The sequence below is a fragment of the Anomalospiza imberbis genome, chromosome 1 (assembly GCF_031753505.1).
Source record: "Anomalospiza imberbis isolate Cuckoo-Finch-1a 21T00152 chromosome 1, ASM3175350v1, whole genome shotgun sequence".
NCBI classification, from domain to species: domain Eukaryota; kingdom Metazoa; phylum Chordata; class Aves; order Passeriformes; family Viduidae; genus Anomalospiza; species Anomalospiza imberbis.
The window spans coordinates 79,409,705-79,433,404 of record NC_089681.1 but is presented as its reverse complement, the minus strand read 5'-3'; positions in this window follow the sequence as shown (position 1 = coordinate 79,433,404).

Here is a 23,700-nt window from a genome sequence, read left to right as displayed (position 1 = left end):
GAGCAAGTGGTTAGAAGCAGTTTCTTCTCTGTTGCATATTTTGTGGCCTGAAGGAATGGTACAGAGTCAGAACTGAGAAAATGGTCACAGTGTGTGAGAAAGGCGAGGGAGCATTCTGGGATTTTATAGTGTGAAAGTGATGTAAGAAATAGGATTTCAAAACATTACTAAGAATGAAATAATGAGATCTGGGAAGGCTTACGGAAAGAAAAGCAGAAAGAAAAAATAACCACAATATTGTGAAGTGAATGACAGGGCAACTAGTTAGTTGTGTAAAATGATAGGAAAGTGTCAAACAAGATGATTTTGGAAGAAAGATTCAAAGATTCAAAAAAAAAAAAAAAAAAAGAAAAGACGAACAGCAGGATTTCCTGAGGATGTGTCATAGAGAAACAGGATACTGGGCAGACTAGATAGTGAGAGTTAAGGAAGTATAATAGCAACTTGCTGGCACAGAAAAATCTAACAAGGATAAAAAATAATTCAGTTAACACCACGAGAGAAAGTGAATGGGAAGAAGATCCACAGAAAGTATGATGAAATAATAATCATCAAAACAGGACATAAGTGAATGCAAAGTAGAGAAGCTGTCCAGATAAAGTGGATTGCAAAAGTTAAAGAAAGATCAAGAGTGCCTGTGGAAAACAGACTCTTAGAGCTTAAAACAAATGATCAGCAATACTTGTAGTGGCAGTGTCATTGATCAATCTGTTTCACACTGGAGTGGGTAGTATGGAAAATCAAAGACAGTGAAAAAAGACATCTCCAAAACATAACGCATCCAGTAAGAAAGAATATATACAGCTAAAACATTTACTGACTTGGCTGATGAAAAAATCAATACAGCAGGTGGTCATTTCAGGATGAGAAGCTGAGACTCATCTGACTTTACTGCCTGTATTTACTAAGAAGTATTCACTTGAGTACATAGGAAAAAATAGGAAGTCTCACCAGCAGGTTTTTTTTCTGCCTGTGTGTTGCAGCCACAATGGAAATATTATTGACAAATGTCCCCAAAACATTTTAGCAGCAGTGTATTAAGAATTCCTTGTAAAAGCAGGCAACATGTGGATATAAAAATCAAAGGTAATTGGAATTAACCATGTATCTAGAGTGAGCTAGATTTGACCCAGCCTGCCAAAGTGAAATACAATGAGCTGCAGTGCTATGCAAGTTGAAAAGCTAATTAAAAGTCAGCTCTGATGTTTAAAAAACACTAAAGGGAAAAAAGCATGAGGGAAAAAAAAAGAAAAATGTTTTCAAGACAAGTTCAAAACAGTTTAAATTTTTCATATAAAACAAAAAAATCATGGATAATCAGAACACCTCCTACCCCCAGTCAGTTAAGAGAAAGGAAAAAGAAATAAACTAGTTAGAAAACTGGCCTTCAGGGATTAGGTAGACTTAGTTTTAAGTATGCATTAAGTATAAATGAGGCTAAAATCCAGATCACAGTAATACATTTGGCTGGGTCACCTAAAAAATATGGGTGTCCATGGTGGATATCAGTTCTTTATCTCTGAAATGTTACACTTTTTGCACATGATGTAGCAATATGAGTAGTGAAAACACAGGAAAACACCTCCTTTGTCATGGAAGGCAATACATTCAAATGTGGCATAACCTTCTGCTTATTATCTAATATGACTTTCTCTTATCTGTTGCTGTCCATTGCAGTAATAGACAACTTTTGTTTTGCATAAGGCTTTGCACACTCTGTAGGCATGGACCAGGTAAATCTTGCTTTTGTGTTTCTGTTCTCAGTCAACTTCAGTCAGGCTCTGAAAGACATCATTATAGAAGATGATCATCTACTGAAATCTGTGCCAAAAGTGGTCCAGGTATACAGTGGATCAGAACTGAGAGACTGTTTTCTACTTTCATAATGCTTGCGCTGTGTAGCCTTTGGGAATTTTTAAATATTTTATCTTTTATCATAATTAATTTTCTACATATTCTGTTTTGTGTATTTATTCTACAAATAGCTTGGGGCAGGGATTCTCTTTTATTCCATGTTTATACAGATCTTAATAAAACAGGTGCCCAGTACCTGAGTTTCTGGTGTTACTTTGTCATCAGTAACCACTGCAAGAATTTATTATAAGATTCTGACATTATAAAATGTGAATATCAACTCTGATTCAATACAAGTCTCAAACCTTAACTCTGATTCACTGTGGATATTTTACTGCCATTTCAGCCAATCCTCACTTATGAAAAAATATTTCAGTTAGAAACAGATACAAAATAAATGCCATTATTCTTATTAGCTTTTTTTTCTTCTATCCTGAAGGAGCTTTAAGGAAAAAATAATAATAATTCACATGTATAGATAATGGGAGCTTTTATTACGTTCCCATGGTTATCTGTTCAATTTGCCAACTCTTAAATACAATAATTTAATTGTGTGGGTTTTTTCCCACTCTTTCCATGATAATATCTGTAAGAAAAAGAAATGGTCACCCCAAACCACTTTGCAAAACAGAGCTTTATATTTCTGTTTTACTAGCCTAATGCCTGATTATAAGAAACTAGGTCTTTACTTATAAACACACTATACGTAACGTGTTTATTGCTATATAGCTCAATAAAGCCGTATATTGATGGTTATAATACAAAACAATATATGCCCACCCTTGGACTTTTTATGGTCTTCCACCAAACTGGGGAGAAGGATAATTTTTGGGGTTCATTCTTGGGAACCGTGTGTTGTGGGATTGAACTGGTTTGTGTTATGGTTTTGCAGTGATCAAAACACTTGGACCTTCAATAGTCTTTCAGCTTAGTTTGGCATGGTGACAAGTGTCTACATATGCTAACCTGAGCATTTGGGGTTTGTACCTTACAAAAGTGTATTTGAAACAATATTCGTTTCTAGCATAAAAATAAATAATAAAAAACAAAAACAAAAACAAAAACAAAAAAACCCACAAAAAACCCAAACAAACAAACAAACAAACAAAAAACCACAAAAACACAACAAAACCCCCCACCTTGGTTTAAATACAACAAATTTATCTTCAAAATGAAAGGTTATAAAGAAGGAAGCATTTCCTGTGGTCAGTGTCAATGCTAAAAAACTGACTTTTTATTCAGGTACTGCTTTTACTCTTAAATTAATCCAATATAGAAATGAAAACAATCAGTGCAATAAGAAAACCTAAAAATTCAAGAAAGCAATTTAGCTGAAACTTTTTTTTTTTCAAATTTTGCTAAATTAAGAAAACCATACCATACCTAAAAAAACCCCAACCCCACTTCTGTTCACACACCACTGTGATAATAACTACGTACCAGCTGCTTGCTTACAATTGGCTCTGATTTTAGATAATAATAGCTCTGTAACTCTCCCACTGTAAAAATAAAACCAGAATTAAATCACAGGAGGCCCCAGCTTTACCCGAGGCGCCCTGCGACGCTCCCGCAGCGCTGAGCCACCCCGGGTCGGGCCCGCGCTCCGAGGATGCCGGCGGGCGTTGCCTGGCAACGGGCACCTGGCGCTGGGCGCTGCCAGCAGCCCGCAGGCCCGGCCGGGAATCCGCTGTCGAGGGAAGGCGGGGAGAGGCTGGCAGGACGGGCGCGGGGCTGCGGCACTGCTGGGGGTGGCGGCGAGGTGCCAGGGACAGCTGGGTGGGAGCCTGCCAGACCCCATTAGCAAAGCTGTTCCTCCCCTCCCAGGGAGGCGCTACTGGCAAGAAAATGCACAAACGCCAGGGGTTTATGTCCAGAAAGGAGACCGAGGAGTCCTGCCACTTTATTCGGAAAAAGGGAGAGAGTCCACTGGGGCACACACCCGCCGGGATTTTCTCTCAGTTTCGGAGGGCACAGCCACTTTTTATCCCAAATTCCTGTCTGCATGTTGCCCTCTTCCTTCCCCCATCGGCTGAAGTAGCAGGAAGGTACAGCCTTCCCAAACCACCTACCTTATATCCCACCTTGAACCTCCTATTTTACCCCAACGTCCAGAAGTTCAGGCTTGTGCAGACCCACTTGTTTGTTTCAGGAGCCAAGCTGTTTAGGCTCTCTAACAAACCTGCTGCTTGAAGTTAGTAGAAACACTAAGACCCATTTCAAAGATGTTTACACCCATCCCTTCACCCTTGGAATTGTTTGTAAAGACATTAGCTTTCATGTCACAACCGCTGCATGATTCCTTTAGGCACATTAAACGGACCAGGTGGGAATGAGCACTTCTGGCACTGCTTTTTCACCTGCTCCCCTTCCACCTGCTGGGGGTCTGAGGGTTTTTGGTGTTTTTTTTTTTTTGTTTTTTTTTTTTTTTTTGTTTTTTTTTTTTTTTTTTTGTTTTTTTTGGTGTTTTTTTTTGTTTTGTTTTGTTTTTTGTTTTTGTTTTTTTTTTTTTTTTTGGTTTGGGGTGTTTTATTTTGTTTTGTTTTGTTTGGTGATGATGCCTCCCGGTCAGCTGCAAGCCATGGATGAAGAGTCTGGACAATGCCACTTTTGGCTAGCATCATGGAGAGTATTGAAACATAACATAAATAATAGGCTGATAGAAGAAATCACTAATTAAAACCCCATAATCCCACTCAATACAAGGACAGCCCAAATAGTACATATTCAATGCATATTGTCCATTATTAAATAAACAGAAGGACAAAATCCTGGGAGGTATAAATTTTTAATTATTACAAAGGCTCTGTTCTGATTTAATTTATGTCATGTTTTCTTTCTTAAATAAGTTTAATCTTAAAAATTGTTTGTCTAAATGAAGGACTTTCTTTTTAAATCTCTAAAAGCAGGTGCAGGTGAAACATCCGTTTAAAAGGCTGAGAAAAAGGCAGATAATGTACCATCTAAATTGCTATACATGTAGGACTTTCAGCTAAAACTCCTGTTGCTATAAAACACGGAATAGTTAAAGAGATTTATCTGGTCCAATCTGTTTTGAAGGAAATCTTTTTTATAGGATTGACCTAAACTAAAGGGTTGTTGGGGGTGTGTGTGGGGGGGGGGGAGTTTGTGGTAATTTCTAACAATAATTTGATTTTTTTGTCTGATTAAATTATTACAATTTAAATTACACAATTGTAGTTGGTACACTTATTTAAGAGATGCAAAAGGAAACAGTAAGCACTTTGTAAGGAAGAATCTGTTGTGAACAATCAGTTTTTACGTATGTATATAGCATTTTGGCTGAAAGATGTGGAAATGATAATCACTATAATAATAATTACAATAATAATAATGATAACAAACCACAAACTAAAAGCCTTAGAATTGCCACTGGCTGTAGGGGATTCTAAATAAGTCAAGATTTATCAATAGCTTTCAGCTAAGGAAATGGTGTTTAAATTAATTACATGATTTTGTGTGTTTCAGAAAGGGCAATTCTTTTCACTTAGGTCTATCAGAAAATAGGTTAAATTCAGTGTTCTGTATTATCAGCTGATAAGCTGAATATTAGGTGATACTGAATATTAACCAGTATTTAAGAATATAAATCTGTCAGAATGCAATTTTGTATAGTTAACAGTGAGAAAACTGTTTAAGTCTTTTACCAACCTTCCCTGTGTTCTGTAGAGCTGGCACACCTTACCAAACCTCCCTTATAAATCACTTTTCCAAGTGTTTCCAAAGCTTTCTATGTGGCCATTTAATTTGATTTGACTAATGGATCCCACTCCAAATCTGTAAACGTGTTTGTAGAAATAATGAGGTTGACCTCATTTCCTGTCTCCAAGCCTATATAAAACTCAGCATGAAAGAAGCAGCAATCTTGCTGCAGCCCAACAGTAGTGCTCCAGCTACAGTTGTACAGATTGTGAGATTTTTATCTTCTCAAGACTTAGTAGAATTAGTTACACTAAAAAAATAAAAGTTTATATTATCTTTTTTGTTTTGTCCTGTCATTGGTCACCACTGGAAAGAACCCATCTCTGTCCTCTTGGCACCCTCTCTTCAGGTATTTATATACATTGGTAAGATTCCCCGGAACCATCTCCAGGCAAAGCAGTCCCAGCTCTCTCAGCTGTTCCTCTTCTGTGTGGTGGTCTTATCCTTGTGGTGCTTTGCTGAACTCTCAGTAGTATCCCTAAGGCCCCCAAAAATGGATGCAGTTGTACAGATGTGGCCTCACCACTGCTGGATAAAGGTGAAGGATCACCTCCCTCAACATGTGGGCAATATTTCGCCTGACATAGCCCAGGATACACCAGTCACCTTCTTCGCAGCAAGAGATCATTTCTGGTTCATATTCAACCTGGTGATCACCAGGATCTCCAGGTACTTTTCTGCCAAGTGGAGTAGCCCCCAGATTAGTGCACTTTATTGTTCCTCCTCAGGTAGGGAATTTACCTTTGTCCTTTTGAGTTTCCTGCCATTTCTTTGGCCTCTTGAGGTTCCTCTGGATAACCTCACAACCTGCGGTGTACCACTCCTCCCTATATGTCAACTGTAAATTTCCTGAGGGTATGTTAAAGAAATTCCTCGGCCCTTGGTTTCCCACAGTAGAGTCTCAGTTGTCCTTCCAGGAAAAAATAATTTAATATTTGAAATGTATTGCAATAAGGAAAGCTTGAACTCAATGTCTTCAGAAAAGGACCCCAAACAAATTCCTTGGCAGTTATAGCCTTACCATCTAAGTTTCCTACTCCTTATGTGACAGTTCAATCCAATAAAAATATTAGGAACTGGGGTCATCTGGTTCTCCATTGGTTCTCTTCACTGTCTCTAGGTGGGCCATTTGTCTTTTTACCTCTAATGTTACAGCTTGTGCTGGTGGGATAGTGGCCTTCCTTAATGCCTTGTCTTCCAGTACGAGCAGGCTCTGGGGATCCCTTTTACTTAAGTAGGTAAAAAGCTCTGTGTATCCAGCAAAAAGTTCACAGTGTGTGGCCTGAGGCTTCAGCAGGGCTAGCTACTAATGCTAAGTGAGTTACACTAAGCAACTAATTTCCTTCGTTCCTTTACAAGGTACTCTCTGCTCTGTCACCCAGATCATTAAATAAAATGTTAAACAGGACTGGACCTGTTATTGATCCCCAGTACACCACTAGTCACTGGTCTCCAAATAGACTTTTCTACTGCTCTTTTTTTGCTAAGCAGGCCCTTTCTTGAGCTCCTTGGAGTCTTACGTATTTATAAACTTACTCTGAAGGAATAAAATTGGAGTTGCATTTAAGAACAGTACAAAGGAAAAAAAACAAAAACAGTTGTTCAGTAATTATGAAGCCAATATTTACCCCCTTCTTGTGGTACAGTGTAGTAGTGATGATCTGTGTCAGTGACAAGAAGTAATTGGTTTAATGTCACAATTCCAGACCTAATCTGATTGTAACCAATTCTATACTTATGGACAGCTTGCATCTTTGAACTCTCATGTCTTTACCGTGATTTTTGCTCTAGGCCTCAGGTCTCTAGCTTTGACCTTTCTCTTGCTCTTGAATTATGTTGTTCTTTTGTTCTTGGCTTAGATTCTGAGCTGTAACCATCTAAAGCGAAGGTAGACTCCAAGTAAGCTGCTGCTGTTTCAGAAAATTATTTATTTTATAATTTAACAAGATAAACATAAAAAGAACAATTCAAGTAACAAAATAACTATCTCACTTATCTTTTAAGTTCGCTATTCCAGGGCTCTTGAAAAGCCCAATTTTTATGTTTCTTCCTCAGAGACCTAAACAATCCATTCTGTCATGGTTGGTAATATTGTTCTATTGGATTTTAATTCATTTGGATATTTTTGTCAACTTTTATAACTGGAGAAGGCTGTGAATATATCTATGTAAATACATACCTGAAAGTGCTGCCTTTTTTAAATAAAAAAAGCTACTGATAAACTACTGGCAAGAATGCATCAAGACAACTCTTCTTGAATGGCAGTAGACAAGTGGGAAGTTGATAGAACATGGTTTGTGTTTTTGTAAAAAGAATCTTGACAGAAGCATATTCAGGAGTAGTGGCTGTAGTTGGAGAAGTCATTACATATCAAAGAAAACAAAAAATAAATGCTTTTACAGCAGTTCGGTTAATGAAAATATGCTTAGAATAGAGGAGGTAAAAATTAAAGGAAAATACCAACAACTTCCATTTGGAGCAGAAATTTCATATGTTGCTGGGCATCCACCCTCCAGCTGAGAAGTTAAAGGCAAAACCCCCACTAAGTATTACTGTGTAAACTACAAAATGGCAACTTTTAATACAAATACTAGTTCCATTATTGCTTATTTGTCTAGAAAGAAATAGTGGAGATTTTTTTTTCCCCTACAGCCTTTCATGAAAACAAATGTGTTTATTTTTCTATCACAGAACCAATTTACTGTGAAAAAATTCAGAGTTCAAAAGTGAACTGTTTCCCAGGGATATACAATGAAGCACACAGACACCACTTCTTATCCTCTTGAGGCAGAAACTCTAAATTAGATTTTAACAAGCCAGATGCAGGCAATATAAATTTGTATAACAAGCCTTAGCAATAAAAAAAAAAATCTGTTCATTTGTAGTGTGGACGTAGTGATAGCTAATACTGAAGTAAATTCAGATTTGTTGTGGTCATTTATGGAAAATCACTGTTGTATGACTTGCACTGTATCTAAAACTTTGATATTATTTAATAATAGATGACTAATAATGATTATTGGAATAATGGTGTCTGGAGAGTAAGAACCACAAAGTCTAACAGGAAGTCTTCAGTAAAGGAAAGAGCTGTCTGTCACACAGGGAAGGCTACAGTGCACTTTCAAAACCCATTTACAAATAACATTTGTGCCCTGGGGCCACTCATATTAGATGTCACTTGGAGTACACTTGCTCCAATCCATGTCAGTGTGCAGCAATGGCTAGCTGCTCCCTAAGGGACTGGGAGCTGGAAGTCAAGGGTGACCCCAGGCCTGGTAGATCTCTTCCCAACAGGCACCATCCCTCAGGATCTGACTATGGTGAGCAAAACCTGGTGCTGTAACAGGGTGTTACCAGTCCTGGGAAGGCAAGTGACAAGTTGATGTCAGAAACTCCAGGAACAGAGCAAGGTGTCAGGAGTGAGGCTGGAGAAAGACCCTAAGGTGCATTCCAGGGACAGGGCTGGAGACCAGCACACCTCTGGGGCAGGGGACTGAGGGCCTCAGACTCAGCTGAAATTTTTCTCCAGGCTACACATGCAGGACTGGGAGTTCCCAGGGGAGATGGGGAAAGGCCTGTGGGGTCTGGTAGTGTCCTAAGAAGCCCTAACAATGTGTGCAGCAATGCTATTTCGTATGTGAAATTGATTTCGACAATAACATTTTAAGAATCATTATGTATCAACCAAATCAATTGGTAAATAAATTAATTAATTAAGAGACATGACTGGCGGTGGTTAAACTTCTCAGAACTGACTTATTCTAGGTCTTTTGAAAATTGTCTATTTTTAAGGCTGTCTGCTGAAATATAAAAGGGACTAAGAAGTATATGAAGCCAACCACAATACCCAGAACAACTCAGAAGAAAACGAAAAACTCACGCCCATGTTCATGAAGTGGCAAAAACTAGCTACACAGGTGTCATGCAGAGATGTAAGTCACTGTGTCACATAAGTAGCTGGACTGTTTGGAAAATGTAAGAATTAGATAACAGGCTTTCTTTCCAACAGCTGGAAAGAAGCTGTTCCTCAAACCTAGATAGCACAAGGTTGCTGAGGGCAGAAATGCCAGTGTTGCTGCTAATTTTATTGTTTGCTGCCTTTTACTGTTACATTTAGGGATCATTCAAACTGATGTTCCCCAAAACCCTTCTGTATACACAGACTGATTCTGTCTTTTCATTCCATTCAGGTATTTTTTTTTCAATATTGTACATCTAAAAATCAGTGCTCTCTCATCATTTGTAAATATATTTATAGGACAGTTAGAAATGTAGAAGAACTGTAGCATTTATCTCAAGCACAGTCCCAGTGTAACAGTGGTGGTTTTGGACAAGAAGAAAGAAGAATGGTCTATCCAGTCCCCAGCTATGAAGAAAGAGCTTTTAGAGGCTTGTAGCCACCCTGACTTCCACCAGAAGAACTAAACTACGCTGGTCTCCTTAAAGGTACAACATAGCTAAAAGCAGAGGGGATCATAGAGGCTGTGTGTTCTCTGAGAAATCTATATATAGATTTCTGTCTGTTAAAGTAAAGGAAATAATAATTTCTTCTACAATTCTGTCCTCCTTTTGTAAACTTGCTCAGGTGAGGATGTGGCAGATTGGCAAGCTGATACAGGGATGCTTGAAAGCAGTTGCACAACATTACAAGAATTTCAAAAGGTTAGCTGATTTTTTTTTTCTATTTTATTTGAATGCTTTATCACTAGTAACCAGCATGTTGTTATTACTTGTGGATATAATCCTTGCATCATATGGAAGGATACTGAAGATCTTGAGTAATAGTCAAACATGTCTTATGGTGCTCATTAATATGCAGAATTAAATCACCAGCCAGCAATCGAAAAAGAGAAATGATCACATCAAAAATAAAGTGTCCCAGGGAGAGAATTAATGTCACAATAATTACATGGTTCACAGTGGAGAATGTGTGGTTATTAGCAGTTCTAGAGAGCTAATTAAGCAAGTCAAAATTCTTTTTAAATCAGTTTAATCATGAGAAAAGATGTTCCCTCGGCTCAGAACAACTAACTAGCATACAAGAATTGGGAATTCATGGGTACATCAAAAAGAAAGGAAAGATGGTAATTGTACTGTACTAATATGAACTACCTTCAATTTTAAAAGTGCTAGCTAATAAAAATAGAATTCATTGATTTTTTTGCTTTGGCAAAATACAGCAAAGACTGCTGCTGTTCATTAAGTCTCAGTACTTTTTTTACATAGTGTGTACAAATTTATTTGTCATGATTGACTATATTTTGCTTTTCCATCATATCAATAAAGTTATTTTTAGCCAATCTCTCCGCCTTGCCTGATTCACTTAGAGATATCAAACTAAAGCAAGAAAGAATGTGTCACGGAATGGAGAAGAAAATGGCACTTAGGCTCACAGAAGTCACCCAAACCAAATTCAAAGTGAATCATGTTGAAGTAAAGAAAACCTTCTGAAATACTTTCAGAGTGTCTTGTGGTGTCCTGTTCTACCCCCACCCCCTCCAACATACTGGTAGTTGGCTACTGGGACTGAGAAAACACTGGCTAACTCATGAATATCTCTCTGAATGCTAGCATTGACTGTGCCTCATTGTGATGCAGGAGCTATAAGAGAAACTGGATTTTCCTTTTGCCTTAGCTTCTAAGCGCATACAGAGATTGTTCCTCTCTAGACAGTATGGTTCTCAGCTACCTTACTCTGTTTATTGTGAAACCATAATCTGCCAGGAACCATAATTTTAATTTGCTTGCTTTTAAAAGTGGTCAGTAGCATGCTTAGCCTGCAAGCTGGCTGTTAGATTTCATTTAAATAACCTTGCAATTATAGTGTTGTGAAATAAAATAAATCCACTGTTGTAAGAAATTATATTCTTGAGTGTGATATGGACAGCAGTCAAATTTTTTGGTATTGTATTGTCACCATTTATGTCAGCCAGTGTCTCATTATAACAGTCATACAATTTCAGTCTAGAATTGCAGTTCTAATGTCTTAAATGATTTTTCAATGTAGAATTGTAGATATTGTCTTTACTGAGTCTCAAAACCATACAAATGAAAAGTGATCATTACTAAAGGATAAATACGGAAAGAGTTTAGGGCATTAAAAATATCTTAAAGATTATGCAATTTTTAATTTCCAGAATTATATATAATGAAATTTAGCTGATAAAATACACTTCAAGGATATATGTCTTTTTACACAAAGTTTAAAATGCATGCAATTATCAGAATATTACACAGATTTAATACATTTTTCCTAGGCCTATTGATAAAGAAAAATGATAAATCAGAAATATAGATTCAGAATTAATTGTCTTTTGTGCATTTAGGTGAAAAAAGAATATGGATGAGGAGGGATGATGAAATGCAAATTGATATGAAATTTTAAACTTAGTACTTAGCAGCAGGTGGAGGATACATATCCATAAACTAAGATCAGACACAGAAGGAATATATGATAAAACTTTCTTTGCCACAGATGAGCTATACACAATGTGGAGTTGTGTCAGCAATTAATAGGCATGCTCTCATTATTATGTTACATAAGGCAATATCTCTTCACCAATATATCTACCGTTGTCTCATGTTATCTGACTTTAAGCTTCTAAAAACTAGTACTCTAGTCCAGGTTTTTGTGTTGTCTCTCAAATCAGTGGAGAAAGGATAATGACTATTTGCATTCTATCATAAATTTATATTTTTCTGGGGAAACTGATCTCTTTATTGACCAGAAATGGAGCTAATATCTCTGCCGAGTGGCTCAAGTTATGTGATATGAAACCTAGTCAAATGAAGAAGAAATTAAATTAGATAAGAAAACAAGGACAAGCATTTTGGTAGTATTCCAATCTACATAATAAAGAATGGAAAAAAGTATATAGATTGATGTAATTTAAAAAACAGGCTGCAATTATTTTTAACATGATTTTTGAAAGTAAATATTTAAGCCAAGTGTCTCAGAAATGTCTAACTTCATATGCTACTGCGAAACCTTGCATAATGCTGGTCAGTGTATGGTTTCAGATAATATACTTCTAGTGAATTCATGCATATCTGAAAATACATTCATGCTGTACATTTTTAATTGGTACTCATATAAAGCTTTCAAATAGGTTATTCTGTTTCTTTTTGTTCTACATGAACCTGATTCATCCTACTTAAGTTAAAAGCATTTTTTCCATTTATTTTGACACAATTTGGATCAATGCCATACATCTCTTCTCTTTTAGAAGCAAAAATGAATTTTAATCACCAAGAACTTGCAAACACGTCATTATATAGCCAGTTGCTTAACAAATATTAAAAAAAGCCCTCTGCCATTTATCTCAGAGGAATATTCTAATAACCTATATATTTTAAAATCATTAAGGAATAAGTTATGGGTGAAATAGCTCCTGCAGTGTAAAGACTAAGCAATAAAATTGCTAATGTTTAGTTAATCAGTTTACTTAGCTATTTTAGATGCTTAGACTACATGTTATTTTTGAGTTTGTTTTTGTAATTACTTATCAATCAATATCGCTAATGTAGTTTACAGTGGACACCAAAATTTAGAATTGCCTGGCATTGAGAAAGATAATCTACCCATTTATTTCTTTATACAGTAAAAGTATAGGTAGCCATAAAAATATCAGCAAAAAAGTCGATATTTTTGTCTCATTGTTTTAAAACATGCATATATGATTCTTTTAAAAACTGAAAATAGGACTTTCTATCAAAGATATTTTAAACATGGAAATTCATAATGGTGAACCTGAGCAGATTTATCTGAGTAGCCTGATACTTCATTTGTGTGAGGTTTCAAGGAAGTTTTCACTTTGATTCCTTTCAAAAGGTAGATGGATAAAAGAAAATTACTTGTCAAATATAGAATCACAGAATCACATAATTACAGGATATCCTGAACTGGAAGAGACCCTTAAGGATCACCAAGGTCAAACTCCCTGTCTTGTACAGGATCATTCTCAAGAATCACACCATGTGACTGAGAGCACTGTCCAAAGGCTTCTTGAACTCTATCAGGGTTGGTGCTGTGACCACTTCCCTGGGGAGCCTGTTCCAGTGCCCAAACACTCTCTGAGTGCAGAACCTTTCTTTAATATCCAACCTAAACCTCCGCTGACAAAACTTCAGGCCATTTCCTCATGTCTTGCCACTGGTCACCACAGAGAAGAAATCAGTGACTTCCCTTCCTTTTTCCCTCATGGAGAAGTTGCAGACTGCTATATTACTGAACAATTGAGAACATATATGTGCATTTTTTCTGAGTTTTTTGGGTGTTTTTTTAAAGTTTTGGTGAATGAAGTGCAACAACTGATTGTTACATTCTTCAGAAGCCTGTTAGCAGTTAAACATAGATGCATACATTCTTACTTAGTCAAGAATATGGTCTCTTGTAGAACAAGGAACCCTTGGCATCGTGAAAGCTCTTTTCTAGTACAGAATGCTTACATCTCTTCCATTCTTTGCAAACAACCTGGAAGCTTGGAGTCACCAAATCCTAGATATCAGTAGAAATGCTTTCAAGACTTAGAAAGTCTTGAAACCTATGTTGTTCTCAATCATCTTACATTAATTAAGTTGAAAAAAAAAAGTTTACATTAAATAGCACTTATAAAAACAGTCCATAATCAGTTTATTTGTTTTAAGGTAGGAAAACATTTTAATATTTTATTGAATTTTTAGGCTAAATAGACTAAGTATTTGGATTATGTAATCCAGACTAAGTAATCTGGATTATGCTATGTTCAACAGTAGATGACCATCTTTAGCCATACATGCGTGGGATTTAGGATGAATTGTTACCGTAAAATAAAATGTCAAAGCATTGAAAAGGCTTAACAAGATCCTGAGTACAGTTTGGAGGATTAGAAAACTTCCTTCATTTATGTTTAACAGAATTGTGTAATATTTTGTCATCCAGAAATTTATCTTGAATATTGAAGACATTTTGGATATTATAAAGTAATTTTAATTTTGTTCTACATATAGAAAATTATTAAAATAATAAAATACCAGAACAGTATCAAAAAGTGACATTTTTATAAATACTTTAGTAGTTGCATTTATTCATGTAGTTTTTTTTCTTTTTACAAAGTATGTCAAAAGTAAAATAAATAATGAAATAAGGTCTTTAACAAGAACTTCTGCTTACATTCGTAAAATCATAAATAAAATTCACAGTCCAAGAATATTACACAGTCTTGTCAGATGAAAGTGAATCTGAAAGATGCAGATTTTTGTCCATAGTTAATGTAGTGGTGTTATCAACAATTTTTAGCATTAAAATAAATTTTAATGATGAAGTAATTTTGTCCTTCATCTTCACCTGATCCTATAATGCATCTACAAAAAAAATTGTAGAATATGTATATAATAAAATCTAAGGGAAATTCATGAAAGAAGTAGAATGTTCCCAAAACTTCTGAGGGTTGTATGAAATTAAAATTATTTTGATTATTTTTCAATTAACAGTCTTAATATTCATGTCATGATTCACTGTGGATTGTTGTTTAAAAGTTCATGTAAATGGATCTTAACCATATTTAATTTCATTTGTTGGTTATGTTAAATTACTTTGTAAGTAATTATTTTAAATTAATATATTTATAGCTATAATAATTGTTAATTTCAATAATTGGGGGTGATGATATAGTAATATACACCATTTGCCCAGTTCTTTATATGGGAAGTGAAAAAAAAAACCCACAACAGCAAAAATGCGGTTGAACTAGAGAAGATAGCAACTTTTCTACTTTATTTATTTACTGGAAAGCTTTTCCAGTAAAATCTACTCTTGCTGTGATTGAGAAAAATCTCAAGAGAAATAGAATATATATGATTCTAAAAGACTGTCTCTCCCATCCCTATGTAGACAAGAGGGATAAGTGAACTGTGTTAGAGAAGTCTGAAAAAAGTTTCCATAAAAGTTATTGCAATATAACCGATAAACTCTTGGAAAGAAGAATTAATCGTAGAGAGGATGAGACACATTTTGAATGGAAAACATAGCAGTCTTACTGCCTTAATTCCTATTCTATTGTGGTCTCTGTGTGGGATACAGAAGAAATAACAACATTCCTTTGCTTGCAGTGGAAAACTTGTGACCAGCAGACATAAATCTCTTTTCGTTTGTCAATACAGAATACCCTTTGTTTGTAAATACATTCTTCAAGTTCAGAACTACCAGACAAAGCAGATGGGAGTTTCTCATCAAAGGGACATGCAGACATGCAATCTCATCAAAGGAAACAACTTTACAGTGTAAAACACAGAGTGTGAAAGACAGAAAACAAATACATCAAAAAATTTTAATCTTTTAGTGAATTGAGTGAGGCATGGTTTAGATTATTTAGAAATGCTGAACGTATTTGGTCCAGTAGAGAAGAGGAAATACTGAAAAATGAAATTTAAAAAAAAATTCCAAAAACAGAATGAAAGAGGGAAAAAAGCCCCTGCGGCATCTCTCTGTGTTTTCCCAGTCCCCAGGCAGCTCCAGCACATAGAGTGGTACCGCTTCTCTCCAGGACCCGGGATTGCCGCATGTTTCCAGACTCGGCTCCGTGCCACAGTCCGGGCAGGGGTGCCAGAAGATTCCTCACCACTATGAGCGAGAGACACCAGTAAAGAGTGAAGGAACATCCGTATTCCCCATGCGTGGAAGGCTGAAAGTCCTTTATTGTCGCGGGGGGCTGCACAGAGGCTCCACGACCCGCTCCCAGCTGGCGTGTGAGGAAACTCAGTGTCAGGCACTCCGAGGCGCAGGATTATATCGGGGCCGGGGCGAGGAGAGCAGGGACCCTCCTGCCCAATGGGGGCAGGCGCTGTGGCAATGACGTGGACCATGGCACCCAACAGGGACACAGCCGGGGTGGACCCTGGGCTCTGGGGCGGATGGGAGATGGGAATTCAGAGTGAGGGGCACTGAACCCTCCGGGCAGGACAGGGAGTGGTCACAGCAGAAGCTCTAACAGCCAGGGACTTGGAGTGAACAGCTGCGGGGGGGGAAAGGGGAACAGACACAGGGGTTGCGCGGGGGTACACAGAACACGGCTAGCTAACACATCAGAACCCCTAACCTAAACCCCAAACCATGATGCAACAAGCCCCAACAAATCAAACCCAGAAAAAAATCCAGAGCAGAAAAAGCATCCCCAGTGTAGAATAACTAAGTGGGTTTTTAAAGGGACAACTGAAACTATATTTTTGAAAGAGAAGGTGAAATGATTTTATGAAAGCAAAAGGCTGGTCTGCAACCTCTTACCTATAAGATGAAAGAAAAACAGCAACTCTTTCCTTTGACAACCTTGTCATGCTTAAAGAACTCAATTTCCAAATGCAATTCCTGTTAGGAAGAAGCTTTCAAGTCATTCTAAGTATAAAGAAAAGCTTAAGGATGTAGCTGATACTTCATTAAGATTTAATTGTGCACACTTTATTACTATTAATGACAATTCCTCAATAGGAAAGGAGCTAAGAGGAAGTGAGAATAAGCTTGTGAGAAAGGGTTTCAGATGGGAAATAGGAGATCCGTGGCAAATTTCTAAGTGCCATATACTCTCTTGGGTCTACCAAAATTCTGTGCCTCAGGAAAATTAAGGGAAGAATAAGTGTATGGTTCCAGGTTCCAGGATAATATACTGATAGATGCAGTGATGTTTGTGAGATTTTTATGTAGTGTATTTGACCTTCTAAGCGAATGAAGGCATCTGTTTCATACTTATGAAATAAAAGAGAAAGGATATTTTTTAGATGATGATGAGGCAAAGATTCTTTTCAGAAGGCAACAAGTAGCAAGTATCCTGACTATATAAGATTATTTTAATTCATGCCTTACTTCTCCCCTTCCTTCCTTCCTCCATATTACTTTCATAATATGAAGTTATCCTTCAGTCTTTTAAAATTTAGGAAAAAAAAAATTTGTAGAAGTTATGGAAACCAGTCCTCACACTGAAGTGTAATTCAGAAAATCTTGACAAATTGGATAAATTCTGATTAGAAATATCATTCTCATTGTATATGCAATGAAACTTTGGAATATTTTGTAATGGATTTTATGGAATCACTTTTCTTGGAGGATTGGAAAGGCAGGTTAGATATCTTTCTTTCAGGAATGATTGAATTGTTTTCATTTTTATCTTTGGCTTGGGCCAGATTACTTTGCAAGGTTGTCTGATAGGTCTGGAGTTTGTTTATTTGTTTGTTTGATATTTGCTGCAGAGGTCAAAAATTAATTGAAGTATATGGAGATAGAGGAGTGCTGGTAGAGGAATTGCTTTTATACTGGTTTTATCACTGTATTTCCAGATACAGTTGTATTGCATCATCGATAAACTTTCAATTATCCTTGAGCAAAAGGGAAAAATTCTGCATACTTTTTAAAATAATCTACATTATCATGAAAGAAAATTATATAGCAGAGACAGTGGTAAGGAAAGACAGTTGCATAATATTTTTTAATATTATGAATACGCTTAAATAATTTCAAAGTAGAGGAAAAAATACTCCACTTATGCCTGTAGTTACTATACATCCTTACAAAACTACATCCAAAAAAAAGTAAAGAACTGCAAAGTGTTAATCTAAGTATGGAGTGGAGAAAAAAAGAAGTGCTACTTTAGAGGCTTTGTAATCTCTTCAAGCATCATAAAGATACGAAATATAGTAAGTCATGTGTACCCAGTAGTGACGTACTGAAGATCCCAGAAACAAAAGAACTCAGAATCAAAACTCAGGACTGTGTCTTTAAAAAGGGTTAAAAATATTTTAAGTGGGATTCTTTTCTAATGCTAACACATGATGTTCAGTTGTGAGCTGTAGAATACTCAAAGTATAACTCAAATCATCCCTTGAGTTTAAGCATTTCTAGATACAAGCAGATGTGTTAAATATCTGGACAGGACTTCACTCTCATTTGCAGTTATCTTATAGTAACAAAATTAATGATTTATAAATTCTTATCAAGTATGCAAAAAAATCAAAATCCTATTGAGACTCAGTAGCTGTATCAATGAAATTTATTTAAATTTTTTTTAGTAAAAAAATATTTTTCTGAGTTTGACTTGATCTATCAAAATGGCAAGATAAACTGAATATGGAAATATATTTTCCTGATTTTTGAAAAGTAGTATTAAGTGCAATGTTGCGTTCTTGCGATGTTGCGTTCTTTTCCCCGGCCCCGTGCAGCTCCAGAGAGCTTGGAATGGCGCTGCTTCTCAGCAGGACTCGGGGACACCGCTTGCTCCTGGGCGTTTCTGCATTCTGTGCACAGGGAATGGGCTGGCCGCGTTCTGCTGCTGGACGCAAGGGGCCAAAGAAGGAAGGAACGGTCCACTCTGTCTGCATGGTTGGCTGGAGAGTTTTTATTGGCACATGGAGCTGCGATGGAAAAGCGCTGCTACTCTCTAATGCCGCGTGGACAAAATGGTGGTGAGCAAAGAACAGAGTGGGGTTTTATAGGGGGCAGGCCGAGGGAGGCGGAAGCCCCCCTTGCCCATTGGGGGCAGGCTACGAGGGTGTGACGTGGACCGGGGTGACCAGCGGGGATGCGACAGGGGAGGACACGGGCTCTGGGGCGAATGGGGTTGCAGGGACAGGGTAACCAACAGGAAAGCCTCAGGAAGGAGCAGGGGTTGGTCACTGGAGTTGATCTGGAGCCAGACACCGCGGGGGGAACAGGGGTATACAAAGAAGTAACCAGAATTGGCTCAGTAATAAATATCAGAATCCCTAATCTGAACCCAAAATCCGGGATGCAACAATTAAGTACTCTGGATTTAGATTTTCAGCTTTTTGTTTTAGGAATTCCGAAGTATAATTATAGCTGAAGTACTTGTTGGTCAGTTAGCTATTTGCTTTAGATACAGGGAAATATGTCTGTGTTGTGTAGTTTTTTTTATACTTATATATTAAATTGGTACACTTCTGAGTTTTCCTAGAGTATTTTTAATTATTATTTTAAGGAAAATTAATTATTTTGAAATATTACCAAATTTAATTTACATATTTTTTTATAATCCTGTCCTTTTTTTTCCCACTGTAACGCCATTCTGTGCTCAGAAATTGCAGATTTTTCCAGTTTCAGTAATTTATTTATAACTGGTCAGTACTCATCACAAATAATTTATTTGTGCTCTCTGTTAAAGGTGTTGATGACCAGAAGTGACTCTGCATCCTTGTTTATCACTAAATGCATCAGCAAAAAGGAAACAACTTCCAAAAGAGGCAAAGGCTTTTTTTTTGGCTATTCAAGGTGATTACTTTCCTCACAGCCTACCAAAGATCTTCACAGGCTGATAGAAACCAGTGTAAACAAGGCACTGTGGAGGTCCTGCCTTGCCAGTAAAGAGTTCTTTGACCTCAAGAAACATCTGTTACAGGGAACTATTGTGGGTAAACCCCAGCCACCATCTAAGTACCATGCAGCTGCTTGCTCACTGCTCTCACCCCCTCGCAGTGAAACAGGGAGGAGAAAAGGAAAAAAAGTTCGCATTTTTAATTAAAAGTGAAAGGGAGAGGACTTTTCTTCAGTCACTATTATGTGAAATTCATTCTTTATCATTTTAACAGTTTAAGCCTGCAGTCTAATCCATGTGTGCCATTACAACTGTTTGATTTTATCATACTTCATTTTGGCTTTGATAGGTGCATTGTTGACTCATTTATTCCTGTAGGAGCAGCTGCCCTTTGGAAGACTGCAAGTGATGTATGAATTCATGAGATGGGTGTCATGATTGTCCCTGATGGCCCAAGAGTGGAATTTAGATCTGTTCCAGGTATTCCAAAAAGATCTATGAAATTCTCATTTACCAAAACTTCAGAAACAGTATAAAGAAAAAAAATGTTATGCATTCTTTTTTCTGGGATATGGAAGTTTCCCTGACTACTCTAATTATGGCAGTTGAACTACAGCGCTACAGCAGAAAACCAGAACTCTTTTTTAACACCTCTATAAGGTCATGTGAACATCATCTCATGAACTGTTTTGTTTGTTTGTTTAGTTGGTTTGGGGTTTACTGGGATTTTGTTTGTTTTTCTTTAAGTCATATTTTGAAATAGATGGAATAGACATATTGTTCTCTTACTTTGTCACTGGTGACATAAGGCCAAGTTGGATAGGGCTGTCAGCAACCTGCTCTAGTGAAAGGTGTCTCTGCCTATGGCAGAGGGGTTGGAACTAAATAAAATTTATGGTCCCTTCCAACCAAATCTGTAATTAATAATTAATCTTTAGATTATGTAATTAATTTTGTAATTAATTCTGTAAATAATATTCTGTAATTAATATTAATCTCTAGAATCAGATAAATAGCATGAGACCAATAAGAGAAGATTTTTAGATTTAGATGGAGTTACAATACTTCTTACACGACTGTTGCTGATTTTATAAAAGCTGTGAAGACTGTACAGATTTTTTAAAAATGTACAAAATGATAAAATTAATTGCAATCTGCTTCCCCATTTGTGGACTTATGTCAGCAGTAGTTTTGTAAATAAAAAATAGCCTTGAAATTAAAGCATTTAAGTATGTGCTAGACTTCAGACTCCTGGATTAAATCATGCTTAAATCATCATACAACTAAATATATGCTTAAAGAAGTTTCCTCTGTAGTAATAAGATGCAACCACAGTGAGAACTATTCAGAGGGAAATACACACAAACGCAGTAGGATTGGGTTTGGTTGGGGGTTTTTTCCATTGAAATTGACATCTAGAAGTGCTCTGTTTCAAGTTGTTTACTAACATTGATACATTTAGTGAAAATATATCAAAACTACACTTGGATTTGTATAGTCATGTGGCTGAAATTCACAAATCTGGATAGGCAAAGTTATGTTCCAAAATGTCTCATTTTTAACATCTTTTAGCACATTTGTGAGTCTGACTTCAGAGAGGCAATGATCTGTAATGAAAATACGCAGTCTTAGGATATTTGATGAAAATGTTTGTTCGTCTAAAAGTCCCATTTTCTGTGTTTTGTGCCTGAAACTGGATACAACCCATTTTCTATTTATGTCTTCTTTATAAGAATAATTGGCATTACAACAGAAGAAACTATTCAGTCATCAAGCTGTTCTTCATAAATATTTTCATTTCATAGGGATAACAGTTCCCTTTGGAAAATAATTCTTCAATAATACTTCAATTAAGTTGAAGACTGATACTAGGAAAAATTCCATTTTTATACAAGATGACTGAATTGCAATTTAGACTTTTTCGTTATTGATTATACTGTGTTATCTTGAGAGCTTGTTCTGTGAAGCTTGAAAGTGCACCAGCATTAATTTTTTTTCCATTTTTTCCATGGCCAATACAATATCATTGTGGTTCAAAAAGCTGTGCTCCATCTTCCTTTAATACATCTTTAAAAAATGCTTGAATACTTAAAATAGATTTGGTATTATATACTTTCTTATCTACCAAAACTTTGTGCACTAGTGAAAATTTATTTTAATGACAATACAGAACTGATTGAGTTTGATTTGTAATATTTGGGTAAGAAAAAAGACAGAAGGAGAATATTTTCCTGCTTTTGAGTCAATGAACTGCACACTGAAAAACTGCAGAATATCCTTAATACCCACTGAAGGAACTGTGAGATAAGACTCCTTAATCCCATTAAAAAAAAAAAAAAAACAGCAATCACCAATTATATTGTCTATTCTCACCCCTTTCTTTATATTTCTTTGAGATTTTCTTCTTTGAGATTACTGCTCAATGAACACCAATCTTCTTCTGGAATTTCTGAACCCACATCTTCAAAAATTATTAAAACAAATTCTCTTGTACTTCCGTAGAATAATGTAGAATAAAACAACTACATTCTGATTTTAAAAATCTAATCTTTTAAATTCAGGAAAGCATTATTCTTTGCATTTACAGGAGGTTCAATCTTCATGTAGGCTTCGAATGGATTGTTTAAAATACTTTTCTCTTTGTTCTACTGTGTTTCTGTTTATTACTGTTTCATCCCATCAAGTATTATCAATATAGTTAATGGGCTTTCTACCTTTTTTTTTTTCTCCTGAGAGCAAAAAAAAAAAAAAACCAAAAAAACAACCAAAAAAAAAAAAAAAACAGAGTATCTGTAGTGGGCTGTAATAATATTTATGAGCAGCTATGTAGGTGTCAGACACTTTCTCATTGCTGATTTTATGACATTGTCCTACATTTGTTCTGTTTACAGGACAGGAATATTGTGAGGTAAGTGCAGTTATTCTCAGCTTTATAAAGAAGTATGGGGGTTTTTGTTGTTTTTGGTTATTTTTATGACTGGGAAAAGTGTAGATTCCTGTAATCTTCATTGGGATTTGATAAACTAAAATAATTGGGAACACTGTAATTTGTTTTCCTTTACTGCTTCAATTAATTTCTTATTTATATTGCAAATGTACACATTTGTTGCTAAGATGATGATAGGGTACTGTGTAAGGTGAGAATACATTTTCAGAGGAGTGCTCATATAGGAAAAAAATGAAAGAGGGATGTCGTGGTTTGACATGGAAGTGATTTTTTTTCAGGAAGTGGGTCAAACCAATCAGTGGTCAGGTTTGGATATTGGCACCTGGAGTGACCACTGAAGGCATGGACACGCCTCTGAGAACACAGGGGATTAAAAGCAAGTACTCCCAGGGGAGCTTTCTCTTTGGTTCCGGTCAGAGTGCAGTGCAGACCTCCCCTGCCCAGCCACGGGCTGGGTGGGGGAGGGGAAGCCACGTGGCCTGGTCGAGGTGAGCCAAGGGGGGCTGAAAGATTAGAACCGAGCCAGCTCCTGCGGACGGAAGGGTGGAGAGTAGCAGAGATGCCTTTGTCCCCCCCCCAGCCTGGAGGAGATAGAGAGTCCGATGGCACCTGTAAATTTGCCAGCGGAGGAGCAGGAGAAGGGGGGGAAGATGCCCAGTGGGGGAGTTGGAATTCTCGGCAGAGATTTCAGCCATCCCGGGAGTCTGAACTTTTAACCCTTTCCTGGGAAATGAAGGCTTTGTAAAATACTACTCCTTCTTGATTTGAAGTAGAAGAAAGACAGTCTGGGATCTGAGACGTTGGAAGAGGAAATTTTTGGGTGGGAGGAGATGATGGAGTGGCTTGTGGCTGGACTTTTCTTGTTACTCATAGACTGAACCAAATTCT